Here is a 16,476-nt window from a genome sequence, read left to right as displayed (position 1 = left end):
AGGCATGGATTAGGTAAAATTTTGCCCTTTTCGTGGGGTAGATATGGACCAGGTCTGATTTGGTTTTTTACTTTGGGTGCCCCACAAACCCTCTATATTTTTCTCTGGCTATGGGTAACCCAAGGACCCTCCTAGGTTACCTAAGGCAAGAATCAGATTGTTATTCTGGTACAATTTTGATTCTCTCCCATGTGTGTTATAGATTTGTTAAGGTGTTTTCACACCTAAGCCATCTCTAATCCTCCATTTGCCAAGAAAACTCAAGGCAAGTTGTCTCCCAGCATTAGCTTGTATTTAATATTGCTTTCTTGGTTTTCTTGTAATTGTGCAAGTCCTCAAAGTTTGACCATTGGCTCTCTCAAGAGTCCAATTACATCACTATACTTAGTTTTGGGAGACTTAAAGTAAGGAAATTGACCATTAAGACCCTCTTTTTAGGACCTTCCATCAAAGAATTCATGTAATTTGACTAAGTTCAAGGGACTTAAGACACTTTACTCACTCAAAAGAATTCTCTAGAACGTAGGAGCAACTGCAAGTACCTTTCTAACTATAATTTTTTGAGATTCAAAGTAAGGTAATTGACCCTTAAGCCTAAGTGTGGATAAAACCATGCCATTGCTTTTATTTTTCTTTAAAATTATCCTCTTCCTCTAGGCTTGGCCACTTGGGACAAGAGTATCCCTTAAAAAAAATTATCTAGAGATCATGAGGGAGATTTACACTATTTTCCTTTGATTATCATGATTGGTAAGACACATAAGAGTGTAAATGACGATCAAGACCTCTTTGATTGAGGGAAAAAAAGGTCTTTCAATGTTATTTTCTTGAAATTAAATTTGTAGTGTGTGTACCTTTGTATCTCTAAAGGCCTATATATAGAGGACCCCTTACGGCAAAAGGACAAGTTTTCTCTTCTCTCAACATTTTGTTTAATTCTCTTCTTAAGAGCCTCCAAAACCCTAAAACTATGTTCAATTCTATCTCAAACCCTTTTGGAGCTAAGTCTTGAAGATCTAAAAAGAAGAAGAAGACTAAGGTAGGAAGAGTTTTTTTTCTTTTCTTTACTTGCTTTACCCCAATCAATCTTCTATCCTCTTCACACTATATGTATATATATATATATATATATAAAGATATAGGGTCCCGTTCAATGGCCAACAGTTTGGCAAACACTTTTTCAAAACATGGGTTAGAGGTCTTGGAATGGGCTGATTTTTGGTGAGGATGATCTCTATGGTGAGGAGATCATCCTCACCAAAAATCAGCCCATTCCAAGACCTCTAACCCATGTTTTGAAAAATGTGTTTGCCAAATTGTTGGCATATATATATATATATATATATATGGGGGCGTTCAATGGCCAACTTTTTGGCAAAACATTTTTCAAAACATGAGTTAGAGGTTTTGGAATGGGCTGATTTTTGGTGAGGATGATCTCTACGGTGAGGAGATCATCCTCACCAAAAATCAGCCCATTCCAAAACTTCTAACGCCATCAAAAACAGTTTACAAAAAATGGACGGTCCACGATTGTTCAGCTTGTAAACATGGGTTAGAAGTTTTGGAATGGGCTGATTTTTGGTGAGGATGATCTCCTCACCGTAGAGATCATCCTCACCAAAAATCAGCCCATTCCAAAACCTCTAACCCATGTTTTGAAAAATGTTTTGCCAAAAAGTTTGCTAAAAAGTTTGCCCTTGAACGCTACCCTAAACAGTTTACAAAAAATGGACGGTCCACGATTTTTCAGCTTGTAAACATGGGTTAGAAGTTTTGGAATGGACTGATTTTTGGTGAGGATAATCTCCTCACCGTAGAGATCATCCTCACCAAAAATCAGCCCATTCCAAAACCTCTAACCCATGTTTGAAAAATGTTTTGCCAAAAAGTTGGCCATTGAACGCCCCCCTATATATATATAGGGGGGCGGTTCAAGGGCCATATGAGAAAACATATGAAAAAACTTTCATTTTTCAAAATAAGGGTTAGGGGTTTTGGATTGAGCTGATTTTTTGCAAGGATGGTCACTATGATGAGAAGATCATCCTCACAAAAAACCAGCTCAATCAGAAACTTATAAATCCATCAAAAGTGATTTACAAATTAGTGATAAAAATTGGTAAAAAATCGACGATCCACATTCTAAATCACTTTTAATGGGGTTAGAAGTTTCAGATTGGGCTGATTTTTTTTTTTTTTTGATGATCTTCCCATCATAGAGATCATCCTCACAAAAAATCAGCTCAATCCAAAATTTCTAACCCATATTTTAAAATTTTATTAAAAACGAAAGTTTTCTCATATGGCCCTTGAACCTGACCTATATATATATATATATATATATATATATATATATATATATGGGAAATGTTCGGCATACTACGTTTTACCCTACATTTTACCCTACGTGTTTTGTCCTACATGGGTTATAAGTTTCATCCTCACCAAAAATCAGTCAATTCCAAAATTTCTAGCCCCATGTTTACAAGTTGAAAAATCGTGGGCCATCCATTTTTTGTAAATCATTTTTACAAAAAATCAGTCTATTCCAAAACTTCTAACCCATGCAGGACAAAACACGTAGGGTAAAGTCTAGGGTGCAAACGAGACCCTATATATGTATATGTATATATACATATATATACATATACATGTATATATACATATATCTATATCTATATATATATATATATATATATATATATATATATATATATATATATATATATATATATATATATATATATATATATATACATATCTAATAGCCTATATACACTCAGACGGACTCAAACTTTGTAATGATCTTAGGCTCCAAAACAAATTAAAACAAGACCGATACTCCTCCCGAAAAGAATTAGGCCAATTCTGTGAACAGTGTGGCCTCCCTCCACCCTTTCAATCTTCCCCTTCCAAACTCTCCAAACGTTCAAAATCTTTTCACCCCCGAAGTAGATATAGAGATAAAAATGAAAGCAGAAATAAGCCCTATAGATCATCAAAACAATCTTATTATAAGAAAACTCCTAAGCAACAGAAGAAGAAACCTTTTGAACGTTTCAAACAAACTCATCAAAAGAAAAAGGTACCTACATGTTTTAAGTGTGGAAAAATAGGACATTACAAGAACCAATGTAAAGTAAAACAAAAAATAAATGAGCTAAAGATAGACAAAGATTTGAAGGAAAAATTAGAAAACTTGATGATAAATTCTGACTACAATAACACTAGCAGTAGCCAAGAAGACACAGTTGAAGAAACAACACCAAGTTCCAGTGAACAAGATGAAACAAAACATTCGCTACAATTCTGTAATACAACTTGTAAGTGTAAGTCAATAAATACCTTAACCAGAGAACAAAGAGTATTATTTGACTACATAGACAAGATACAAGACCCAGAATTACAAAAGGGATACTTATTACAATTAAGAGAAACAATAAAAAAAGAAGATACAAAACCCCCAGACTTTCAAGGATATAATCTTCAGGAAATATTCAAGAGGATTAAAACACCAGAAAAAGAAGTGACAATTCAAGACTTGCAAAGAGAAGTAAACCAAATCAAGGAAGAGATAAAAAGATTACACATCATAAACAAAGGACAACAAGAACAAATAGATCTCTTGAATTTTAACAAGTTAAAACAAAAGGAAGTAATACAAGAAGAAGAACAAACAGAGGAACAAAGTTTTATTCAGATAATCAACAAAATCCAATATCAAAAATGGTTTGTTAACATTGAGTTGGTAATAAATAGAGAGTTTACCATAACAATTGTTGCCTTAATAGACTCAGGAGCAGATTTAAACTGTATACAAGAAGGGATAATACCAACAAAGTACTTTGAAAAGACTACAGAAGGAGTGTCAACAGCAGATGGTTCAAGTTTAAAGATAAAATATAAACTAACAAATGTCCATGTCTGTAACCAAGGAATCTGTATAAATACCCATTTTATTCTAGTAAAAAATCTAACTAAATTCGTAATATTAGGAACACCCTTTTTAGCTCTAATTCAGCCTTTTACGGTGGACTCAAAAGGGATAAAATCCAGACTGTTAGATCAAGAAGTACATTTTGAGTTTATAGAGGAACCCCAAGAGAAAGAACTACATATGATAAAAAACAAGGTTATTACAAAAACTATTAACTTGATAGATAGAAAGAAAAAACAAGTAAAGTTTTTAAAACAAGAAATAAATTCGTTAAAAATCAAAGAACAACTAGAAGACCCAGGATTAAAATTAAAAATACAAAAATACAAAGAAAACCTCGAAAAAGAAGTATGTTCAAATCTACCAAATGCATTTTGGCATAGAAAACAGCATGAAGTTACCCTTCCATATGAACCAGATTTCATTGAAAGAGAAATCAAGACTAAAGCAAGGCCCATTCAAATGAAAAAGGAAGATCTAGAATATTGCAAGAAGGAAGTACAAGATCTATTAAATAAGAACTTAATAAGACCAAGTAATTCTCCTTGGAGCTGCCCTGCATTCTATGTTAGGAAACATTCAGAAATAGAAAGAGGAGCCCCTAGATCAGTAATCAATTATAAGCTATTAAACAATGCCCTTAGATGGATAAGATACCCAATACCTAATAAAAAAGACTTATTAAACAGGTTATATGAAGCTACTATCTTCTCAAAATTTGATATGAAATCAGGATTTTGGCAAATAAAGATAGCAGAGCAGGATAGGTACAAAACAGCATTCACAGTACCATTTGGACATTATGAATGGAATGTGATGCCATTTGGATTAAAAAATGCCCCTAGTGAATTTCAAAGAATTATGAATAATATCTTCAATCAATTTTCAAAATTTATCATAATATATATAGATGATGTCCTTATATACTCAAAATCAATAGACCAACATTGGAAACATTTGGAAGCCTTTATCAATACAATTAAACTAAACGGACCAGTTATATCCGTTCCAAAAATAGTCTTGTTTCAAACTCAAATAAAATTCTTAGGACACAATATTAAAGAAGGAATAATAATACCAATAGAAAGATCACTACAATTTGCAAACAAATTTCCCGACGAAATAAAGATAAAAAACAGTTACAAAGATTCCTAGGAAGCCTAAATTATATAAGAGACTTCTACCCCAATCTTCATATCATAGCAAAACCCTTATTTCAAAGACTAAGAAAAAAGGCACCAGAATGGACTAAAGAGCACACAGAAGCTGTTAGACAATTAAAAATAAGATTACAAGAATTACCTTGTTTAAACATTCCAGACCCACAATTGTTAAAAATAGTAGAAACTGACGCAAGTGATATAGGTTATAGAGGAATATTAAAACAAGAAACAGACAAAAAACAAGAACAATTGGTAAGGTATACCTCAGGAATATGGAATCTTACACAACAAAAGTATTCTACAATCAAAAAAGAAATTTTGTCCATTGTTTTATGCATCTCCAAATTTCAAGATGATTTACTCAATCAAGAATTTGTTTTAAAAATAGATTGCAAATCAGCAAAGTTTGTTTTAGAAAAAGATGTTAAAAATAATTCTTCAAAACATATTTTTGCAAGATGGCAAGCTATATTATCTATATTTGATTTCAAAATAGAATATATAAAAGGAGAAACTAATTCTATACCAGATTTTCTTACCAGAGAATTTTTGCAAGGAAAACAAGATGAGTGAAAATCCTATAAAACCCAAAACCAAGAGTTCATATGCCATGGCAACTGCCATACCGGCCACCACACCAGCCAAGATAACTCCAGTTAATCCTCTCCAATTTGGCTCTCCAAGTAACTTGTCCAACAAATTTCAAGTCCTAGGTACCACAAGTCCAATAAAATCCTATTCAGGATCCATAGCTACATCCTCAAGCCAAGAACCAGAACCAACATCTCCTTTTTTTTAAGACCTCAATACATATACAAACCCAATCTGAGTCCAATAATGACAATAGAACCAGAACTAGAAAAGTCCTGTCCAAAGACAATTGCCCAGTCAATCTTTGTCAAACCAAACCATTTTATCTCTTCTGTTCATACAAAGACCCAAAAATTTTATGAATTCATCCTGGTAGACTCAGACTCTGTTCTTATTACCCATACTCCAGACAAAAATGATCCTAATAGAATTTCTCACTCCAAATGCCAAATCCTAAAGATTCTTACCCTCACAACTTGGGGACAAAATCCTAATACCATGAAAAAACTGTCCCAACCATTCAATCCTCAATATTACAATTACTGGGACTACCAAAAAGCCTGGTTCAATACCTTTACCTTCCAAAATGACCAATATAACCATTCTTGGTTCTTTTTATTCAATAACCAAATCAAAATCCAATTTCCAAATTGGTTTGCAGACTGGTGGAATCAGTATGGACCCATACCAGCCATTCTCCTTGCACCAGTACAAGAGGGATTCCAGCATTTCATTCAAAATTTCATAGCCCCAAAAAACCTAAGCCAAGCTCCCAATCTTTTAATCTTTTTTGCTCAATTTTCCCTAGCATGGATTTGCTGTTGGGAATATTGTATAGGTTCAATATCCCAATTCCATCCATTACCAGCATTTTCTAGAAAATTCAAAGTTAAATGATGGGTTAACCTTCAATTCGACAAGGCCACTAAAGCAGGAGTAACAGCATGGTTACACAGTCATCCTCAACAATCAAGAATAACTGCACCAAGCTCTTCAGATTTTCCACTCTCCAAATCACAATTACAGTCCAAATTGGCAGGAACTTCTTCAAAAGCTTAGATGCGCAAACATTTACTTGAAGCACTATCTCAAGTAGATGAAGATGAAGACCCTTATGGAGACTTCACACCACTTAATGAAGATGATTGTGAAAGCATTCTTCCTTCATGCCATTTTTCAAAATTATAAGAAAGTCAAAAAGTCAAGATATCAATAATAATCAAGAATGTCCAAGAACCTTCAAGAAAGTCAAGAAGTCAAGATACCAGCAATAATCAAGAATGTCCAAGAACCTTCAAGAAAGTCAAGATATCAACAATGTCCAAGAACCTTCAAGAAAGTCAAAAGGTCAAGATATTAACAATAATCAAGAATGTCCAAGAACCTTCAAGAAAGTCAAGAATTCAAGATGACAGAAATAATTAAGTCTTTGTCAAAATGCTTTATCTCTAGTGGGAAACCACCCAAAGGCAGCCGCCCATGTGCTGTTAGAGATAAGAAAGAATATTTAAATAGTAATCTCTATGGAGATAAACAAGCCACCTGTCTTAGACAAACCCATCCATCTTAATCCCACCAACTTGATGTCCTCCAAAAGCTGATCCCATCCAAAAACAAGCTTATCCTGACAAAAGAAATTCTTACTTTCAAAAATAAAAACCCTATCAATTCAAAAGCAAGAGCCAAGTGTCAAAAGAATCCAGACCTCAAATAATTGCTCCCAATTTCATAAGTCTATAAAAGGAAGAGGAAACTTGGGAAGCGAGCATCCGGGAAAAACCGAAGGAGAAACCCCAGCTTTCAACAACCTCCAAACAGTTTTAACCTTCAACCATTTTCAACCTTTCAGCCAACCATTCAAAGGAACCTTATCTTACCCTTTACCAAATCTTTCCCCAACTATTTACCATCTCCAAAAGGGAATACTATTTAGGTAATCTTTCAAAAGCTTTCTGTAATTTTCAATTTCTTACTTTTGTCTTATTCTAAGCAAGTATCATATTTTGTAAGCTACTTTGTAAGCAAGTTTAGTATTATTTTGTATATTACTTTGTTATTTCCTGCCTTATTCCTATGCCTCGTTTTAATTACAACAAAAAAGAAAGATTAGAAATCCTGAAGATGTATTACCAAGAATTATTTAATATCCACATATCTTACACCAGAGAAAATAGACCAAGAAATGAAGAATATGAAGAAAATTATCAAAAGTTGTTTGAAATTAGGCAAGAATATTTAAAGTTACTTTTACAATAAAAGATTTGTTTCAAAATTTGAAGTAGAACTCATTTATATATATATATATATATATATATATATATATATATATATAATGTTTAGTTTGTATATTATCTCAATCATGTAGTATAAGAATTTATATTGGCAAGATAAGATGTGACATCCTAAAATTTAGGTCTGTGACCCTAACCATAACCCGTGAGTTAGGATGTAGATCATAATATTGAAGGTTAGAAAATTATAAATCCTTTACGATATAAAATATATATGTGTGTGTATTTTTTTTAGTAAAAATATTTCATAATTAACACTAAAAAAAATTCTTTATAATAGTTCATTATAATAGTAAACATCGACAATTCAAAATGTAAGATTTTATTCAATTACTAAGACACCTCAAAATAGTGCATTTACTAAAAACCGTTTGATTCTCAACTTAATATATTTTTCATAAAAAAATAAAATAGTCACACATTATAGAAGAAAATATAAGAGAAAATTTAGAAAAGTTAGTTGTGTGCTTTCCCATTGTAGACAAAACACATATATTTTAAAGCAATGATCGTTCCGGATTATACGCTCAGTATTTTTGCGAACAATTAGTAGGGTTGGAAAGCTCACACATAGACCTAAAAGTTTCATGTTTTGACTATTATCATAAATAATAAAAAAATTCTTAGAGAAAAATTGGCCGAAATAAAGTCTATTTGCAAAGATAGCAAAAATCCAGATTTGCATAATTTTTTTTTTTTTTAAACATATAAAATTTGACACTCATCCGATTTAGATAATTTTTTCCATTTTGAAAAAGATGTTTTTGTCCCCTATCTAATCACTATGTAGTGTATTATAAAAATAATAATTTATTAGTTAAAATATAAATAAGATTTGATCTACTTAATATTCAAAACAAAAGAACAATCAATCGTCACTTTAATTCATTATTCAAAGAAATTAATAAAACAATCCAAACGTTCTTCAAGGATAATCCATCACATAGGGTCCAAAAAATAAAATAAAATAAAAATAAATAAATCTCCACATGATTTATTTCTTCATATAATTTATTTCGAGACAAATCAAGATTGAAATAAGAGAAGTATAAAAATGCATTTTTCTAGAATCCGACTAAGGCACATCCTTGGGATGAACATCTGAAAATTTTGAATAAATAATGTGAGAAAAATCTCCATACGTACTATTATACTCATCTATGATTTAATCGAGATAATAATCATACCGAGTAAATGAAGAACATTATAAATCTTCTATTGTATAGTGGTATAAAAATTTAAGTAAATAAATAAAATATGTAATACAATTATAATTCATACAAAGGTCTCACTCATATAATACGGGCATACATGTACTAGTTCATATACCCATATAACATAGGGCCTTCTACGGGATGTTTGGGACCTTTCATCCTAGAGCACTCTAACTCCTTTTTTCTTAATAAGGGTTTTTACCAATCCGTTATATCAACGCAAAAATATAATTTTTCAAACCTCATTGTGATTTTCATGAGTAACGTCACATCTCACGAGGAGATCGGGCCACGTACTAGTACCACGTTGGTTATAAGGGATATGTAAGTGTGCAATGCATCATAAACTAAACGTGTTAGTGGTATATACAAATAAGGTAGGGTATGCCCGAAGCATTTTCGTAAAAATGATCAATCACACAAGTTGAAAAATCCAATTACATATGCATCCACATAATCATCCAATAAATAATCATTCACATGCCTATAAAAGAAAAGACAAAATCTAACTTAGTCTAAAAGTCTTCTTGAGTCAATTGGGTTGACTCAAAGGTCTACTTAGGTCAAGTCTCGGATGGGGTCTTGACTCTAAAATTTCTAATGGAGTCGTCACTGAAAGTGTCTCAACATTTTTTAATAAATAATAAAAAATATCAAATGGATAATTGGGAGATTTTTGAAAAAAATGGAGTCATCGCATGGTTTAGGTCTAGGAACCATAGATAACTTTAAAATGGATATGGATTGATCCACGAGCAAGAGACATAGGCAAGTGGTCGAGTTACAAGTTTTGGAAGGTGTTAGACACCAAACCCGTTCGATCAAAGTGATCAATTTTTACTATGATCCAAGATATCTTACGGTGATTGAGGGAAGACGAAGGTCAAGCTAATGTCCTAGGGTTAAATTAGAAAGGCCAAAGTCAAGGTCAAAGTCCAAGGGCTTGAGCCCGATCATCATCATCATCATATATGAAGTTGGCCGATAGTCATTTTATATTGAGTTTTTCCAATCAAATCTTATGGCTACGATTTCCTCAAAATTTAAATCTAGCAAATTTCATGAATTGTGTATATTAAGGAATCTTTAGAAAAAGCCATGATTTTAGATTAAGTCCACGTGGCATGTATCAATGAGCTGAATCATGCATTAATACACATAAATTGACAAGTTTTGAAGAAAGAAGCAAATTACGTCAAGATCATGTGTACAAAAATCAATGAGTCAACCCATTGACTATTTTTATGAAAACGAAACTCAATCTTAAGTGCCACGTGCATAAAAATTAACAAGTTCACCCACGTGCTATCTTTTATATATATATAAAAAGAATTAATTTTAACCTTACGTGCATCAAAATTCAGTGAGTCGACTCAAGTGTTCATTTTTGGGAAATTTTCGAATTTGATTTATTCAAAACACCCTAAAATCAGTGAGTCAATTCATGCCATTTTTATGAAAAGTTAAATTGATCCCAAGCACCCCCAAAAATCAGCGAGTTGACTTGCTTATCATGTAAAATCCCAATGCTTCACTCAATGTATACCTCAAAATAGTGAGTTAACTCACTTAGTTAATATGAATAACCTTATGACATACAAATGAAGTTGATATTCCCAGTAAGCATTACACCAATAATAAAGTTATCAAGGACATATCTCACAAGATTCCAAAATTACGAGGTCAAAGAAAGATGTTAGGTCAATTCCATCACATAGCTTTACGAATTTGTCAAAATGTCCATGGATGAACATCATGAATTATTTGAATCAAGAAAATTGCATTAGAATCAACTATGATCCATAGGTCATAATTACCATTATCTATCGATGATAATCATTACCATCAACAACAAATCACTTGACATTCTAATGAAATCAAAGGGTTGACAAAGATCTATTATGATCGCATAAACAAGGTGTAAACATCAGCACCACGAATTGGATAAATCACGAAAATAAAACATTAGACAGATACATTTCAAATTGGCACAGATCGAGTATGACAACAAAATTAAGTAAGTTGAAGAAGGATTTGCCTAAATTAATTCTAAATATCATAGAGACTTTAAAAACAACTGAATCACTCTTAGATATGCTTTTATCGGTTTCGATCACATTTGGACAAATAATCTCTCTATAAGTTGAACATGATAGATTATTGGATTCAAGAGAAATCTAAGTGGGTAATATTGTTATTGTACTCAATCTAGTCTAAAAAATAGTCATAGTGAAGTCTACTAGTTCATACAACAACATGAATAAAATAAAAAATTGATTACCTTACCCAACTTCGAATGGGGAATCCAATAACAAAGAAAAATCTTTCCAGAAGCGGCTCTACTCATCAAGAATGAATGTGTGAAGGGATAAATTTGCAAGCCACAAAAGTCATAACATGGGTTGTTAAACTATTTGAGATATTATTTGATCTCTAGGTTCCAACCTATCAATTATATTGCTCGGGTAGTTGAGATTCTCACCTAGCCATCGTCAGTTAGGAAACAATCAAGGAGAATGAGATCCTGAAAAAGGAGGCGCACAAATCCCTCGATTCTTGAGATTTCAGCACGATATGGTAGGAAAGGTTTTAGTCTCAAGGATTCCCACGCTTCTTATCCGAAAATAGAATGAGATAAGATAAGAAACGTGGAAGATAGAAATTCCTACTTTATAAATAGAGGAGAATTGTCACACCCAAATGTACGCGATTTGACTAATAAAAACTCTATCAAAATTTTTGTGGGATCTAATTTAGGCATCAGAGGTTCTGTGTATCAGAGAACATTAACAATCAAGAAAAAATCATATACACGAGAGAATGGAGATATTGAGATACTCACAAAAATTGCCTCTACAATTAACGCCATCCGTGTGATCTAACGTAAACATCGGAGGCTTTGTGTATTAGGGAATAAGAACAATCCAAAGAAGATCATGTACATAAGAGAATAGAGATCTCTAGGTAATCACAAAAATTGCCTCTACAATTGGTGTCGTCCGTGGGAATAAAAAAAAACAACATATATATGACAAATACTAAGAATACTGGTAGGAGGATCACAGCAAGGGTGAAAGTGAAATGAGGAAACATAGATAGCTAATTTGGCAACAACGGTGGGGGCACCAACGGAGGAGCAAGCCCACGGATCCCAGGATAGGCAAGGAAACCAACCTGGTTTGGGCGTCCAACAGTTATTGGCACAAATTAGAGCATATTTACAACAAAAGTTGGAGCATTAGTCGAAAAAGATCTGAACACTCAAGAGGGAAAATAAGCGTTTGAAGCAACAAAGAGGAGAGGAATCAGAAAGTAGGTGTAGACACCCCCATTTTTGCATTCACCTGATTAATCAACTCGTTAACCTGATTGTAACGGTTCCCAATGATGGATGAATATTCTAATATTTTTTATTTGTTACTAGATATGTTTCAAAAATTCAAATGAGGTATCTTAAGCAAACAAAACTTTAGAAATCACACTACACTAGGAAAATATGATTCAAAAACATAGAAATTATCATTTTGAGACAAAAAGAAGATTTACAAGAAAAATTACTAAAAACTGACCAAATTATCAAAATACCCCCGACATCAAAACATCCTTAGAGCTTATATTACGCTTGGGAAAATCCTTTTTAACATATAAAATAACAAATTAAAATAAAATAAATCATTTAGCTAATTTTCATAAAATTCGATAAAACTACCAAAACACCCTCATAGGGTCCATGACCATTTCACACAAAAAACCCAGAAGTGATGCAAATCGATAATCCCGTTGAATTCCTTATGAAAAATTAATTTTAAAACATCCCAAAATATCGAAAAATGACCTCTCAACGTAAAAGCCATATTTGAAGGTAAATCGATAATTTTTCCAATTCTAATAATAAAAAATTTGAAACGACTAATTAAAATATTAATGAACGTAACGTGAAACCTTAATAACAAATAAAATCAATTAATTAAGTCTACAAGCCAAATTTTAAGCGGTGGCCTACTTACTTAAATGGAGCTCACCGGATTTTTATAAAAGACCCATCCATCTGGGGTCCCAAAGAATTAATAATATAATTAGCGGTTCTTCAAAAACTTAAAAATAGTCATTGTACGTAAGAATTAAAATTCTAATTTAAAATCCTAAATCAAAACCCTAACTCTATCTTGAAGAGACCTAGTTAAACTGAAAAAATCCCAAAAAACTCTATAAAAAGGAACCTCCACAACCTAATCTCGCAGGTCAAGAAAAACTTTAGGAAAGATAGGACAAAAATTTTCTCCCACCTTTCCAAAACCCTAAATCTAAAGCCCCAAGTCCCTACCTAACATCTAAATCCCATTTTTTACTCAAAAAACACCTAAAAATCCTTTAAAAAAATACCCATAAACCATCCAAAAATATCCAAAAAAATCAAAAAATATTTAGATCTAAGAGGAGTACCTCATCTCAAAATTTAGAAGCGGATCTAGTGACGAAGACAAAAATATGAAGACTCATATGAAGAATGCACTACGCCAGTTCTAAGGGAATCAACCATAGTAATCATTCAGGTAAACTATTATTTATTTATTTTATTATTTTTAAATCATTTTTTGCAATGTAATATTTTTGGGTATAGTGGAGACCGGTGTTCGTCGGACGGGATTGGTGCCTAACACTTTCCAATCCCGTAACGTGATCCCTGAACCCTTTTTTTTTTGTAAATTAATACTTTTGACCGGTTTAGAGTCATGTTTCGATTCCTAGACCACAAAGCTAGGTGGCAACTCCCAAACACAAAAAATGGATTTGTAACCCGCGGATCGATGGCATTTTCACTAGGGAAGAACTGATAGAGATGGAGGTCAACATTCCAAAAATCACTACCCCAAGGGAAGGAGATGGAAATCAAGCTTGTACAGAATAATACGTGCCGTCGAATCCCCTCACCCTAAGGGAAATAGAAAATTTATTGAGGCGAAGGGAGGAAGACAGTGTCAAAGGAGGTTAGGTCGACCGATTTGCTCGATCGGTCATCAGAGACTTGAGGACTTTCCCGTTTACTACAACAGTTCAAAATGTAGAACCGCCAAGGAAGTTCCACATCCCAAAGTTTGACTCCTTCGATGGAACAAAAGATCTTGTGGAACATGTCATGCACTATAGGAATATGATGATCTTGTACCAGGGAAATGACGCGTTGATCTGCAAGATGTTTTCATCCATCCTTAGATCTAGGGTCCTTTTTTGGTTCTAGGATTTTCTGGCATGGTCGGTAGAAAATTTTCAATAGTTAGAAGAGGTTTTTGTGGCCCCATAGATCCATTATAGGTAGATGAAGGTCAGAGTCAATGTTTTGTTTTATCTACGACAGGAAGAAAAAGAGAGTATCCGAGCTTTCATGACTTGGTTTTGATCACAACTACTCTCGGTTGAAAATCTAGACGACGACATGGTGGTTCAGGTATACGTCAATGCGGTCATACTAGGTACTTGACTGTAGATACGTGATTTCGTCATTACGATGACCACATCTACTAAGGTTAGGAGTCGCCACCATTCATATTGTAAGTGGGTGTGAATGGTCATCCGATGTGCATTTTTTTTGAAAAAGTGACATTTTGGTGTTTAGTGACTCTCGATGGATAAGATATGGATCAAATCTTGAGATTTGGGGTAATTGGCTCGGTTGGAGAAAAGGGAAGGTGTTAGGCACCCTTTTCTCCCTGCCAAGTGGCGGTAACCTCAACTCAACTCGGCCATTTTGATTGAAAATACAAGAATAAAAATAAAGTACCACGTATGTGTATTTATACCCTAAGTAGGGATTTACTTTCGGCTCGATCATAGGATCATCTCATTGAAGGAGATGATCCTAATGAATCATTTGCCTTGAGATCCATTCAGCCTAAATCCATTTGAACAAAGTGAAGAAGAGAGGGGATGATAGAAGAGGAAATAGGAGAGGGTGTAGAAGAGAAGGGGATTATTTTTGTTGCACCCACCTTGTACCTTCAATCTTCTTTTCTTTTTTTTCTTTGAGTCTTCTTGAGTCCTTAGTGATTTAAGAAAATACAACTCATGTATGATTGAAGGAGTAGAGAAGAGATGATGACAGAGATAAGTGTAGTATGTGATTTTTTTTTGTGTGAAACTTGGGGAGGATTAGTGAGAGAGAATTGGTAAGATTTTTCTTAGTGAGAGTGGGGGGGTAGAGGAGGTGGTAGGCATCCCAAGTCTCTTTTTTAATTTTGTTCATTTTTTTGAGGTTTTGAAAATCATAGGTTTGATCAAAATGCCACGTGTTAGCAAATCGAACTTTTTAGGCCCGTCAGATAATTTCATTGAGAATTCGTCATTTTCGATTTTGGGAATGGAACGACGAATATTGGGAATGTGTAAGGTAGGCCGAGTCATTTTGACGGGCCTCCCAAACCATTAGGAGGTCTTAGGGACCTTGATTCGATCAAAATGTCACTTTTCAATGACTTGGGCCCTTGAGTCCCGTTGGCCCATTTATTTAAAAAATTTGTATTTTTTGGTCCTTTTGAGTAATGGCTCATTCAAATTGAGGTGTCTACAGCTGCACGAAGAGCTAATCACAAATCCTATAAAAAATGAAGGACCTTTAAGTGGTAACTAAAAAGTTTAGTACATTTGAAGAAACCTTGAATAATAGATCTCGGGAAATAGTATCTACGGTGAACATTGTGGCCTCGACCAGCGCGAGTCCTAGGGGCAAGAGAAAGGAAGTAGATAAGGGGTCGGACAGGAAAAGGGTGAAGGAGACAATGAGTTGGGGTTCCTAGAATTTGACAAGAGTCTTCACGTCACTGACTGGGAGGCCTTCCAAGATACTGACGCATATCAAAGATGATCCAAGCTTTTAGTAAATCCCATCAAACTATAGGGGTTTGGTGTGCTGTCGTAGGCAACTAAAAATAAAGCCTATATTCTTAAAAATACATGTAGTGGTGCAAGTAAGGATCATTAACACAGAGAATATCTAGCCTAGTTTTATGATACGTGAAAAATGCAGGGAGGAGGGTTTGAGTAAAACGAAAATAATTTTAAGAAAAATAACTAAGGAACAATTCAAATTAAAGTATCGAAATCAATCAAAAGAAAAAACATTGATATAAGTCAACATCTACCATCGAAATTTTACAATTAATCATCGATGCAAGTATATATCAATTCACACTTTGAATATTCATAGTTGGAATTATTTTCCTATCTTTCCTTAGTCGTAGTTAATTAGAAAATAGGCGATCTAATTAAACTTAACTACTAAA

This window comes from Akebia trifoliata, chromosome 11 (assembly GCF_017979445.1).
Source record: "Akebia trifoliata isolate Shusen 1 chromosome 11, ASM1797944v1, whole genome shotgun sequence".
NCBI classification, from domain to species: Eukaryota; Viridiplantae; Streptophyta; class Magnoliopsida; order Ranunculales; family Lardizabalaceae; genus Akebia; species Akebia trifoliata.
This window is presented reverse-complemented; position numbering follows the sequence as displayed.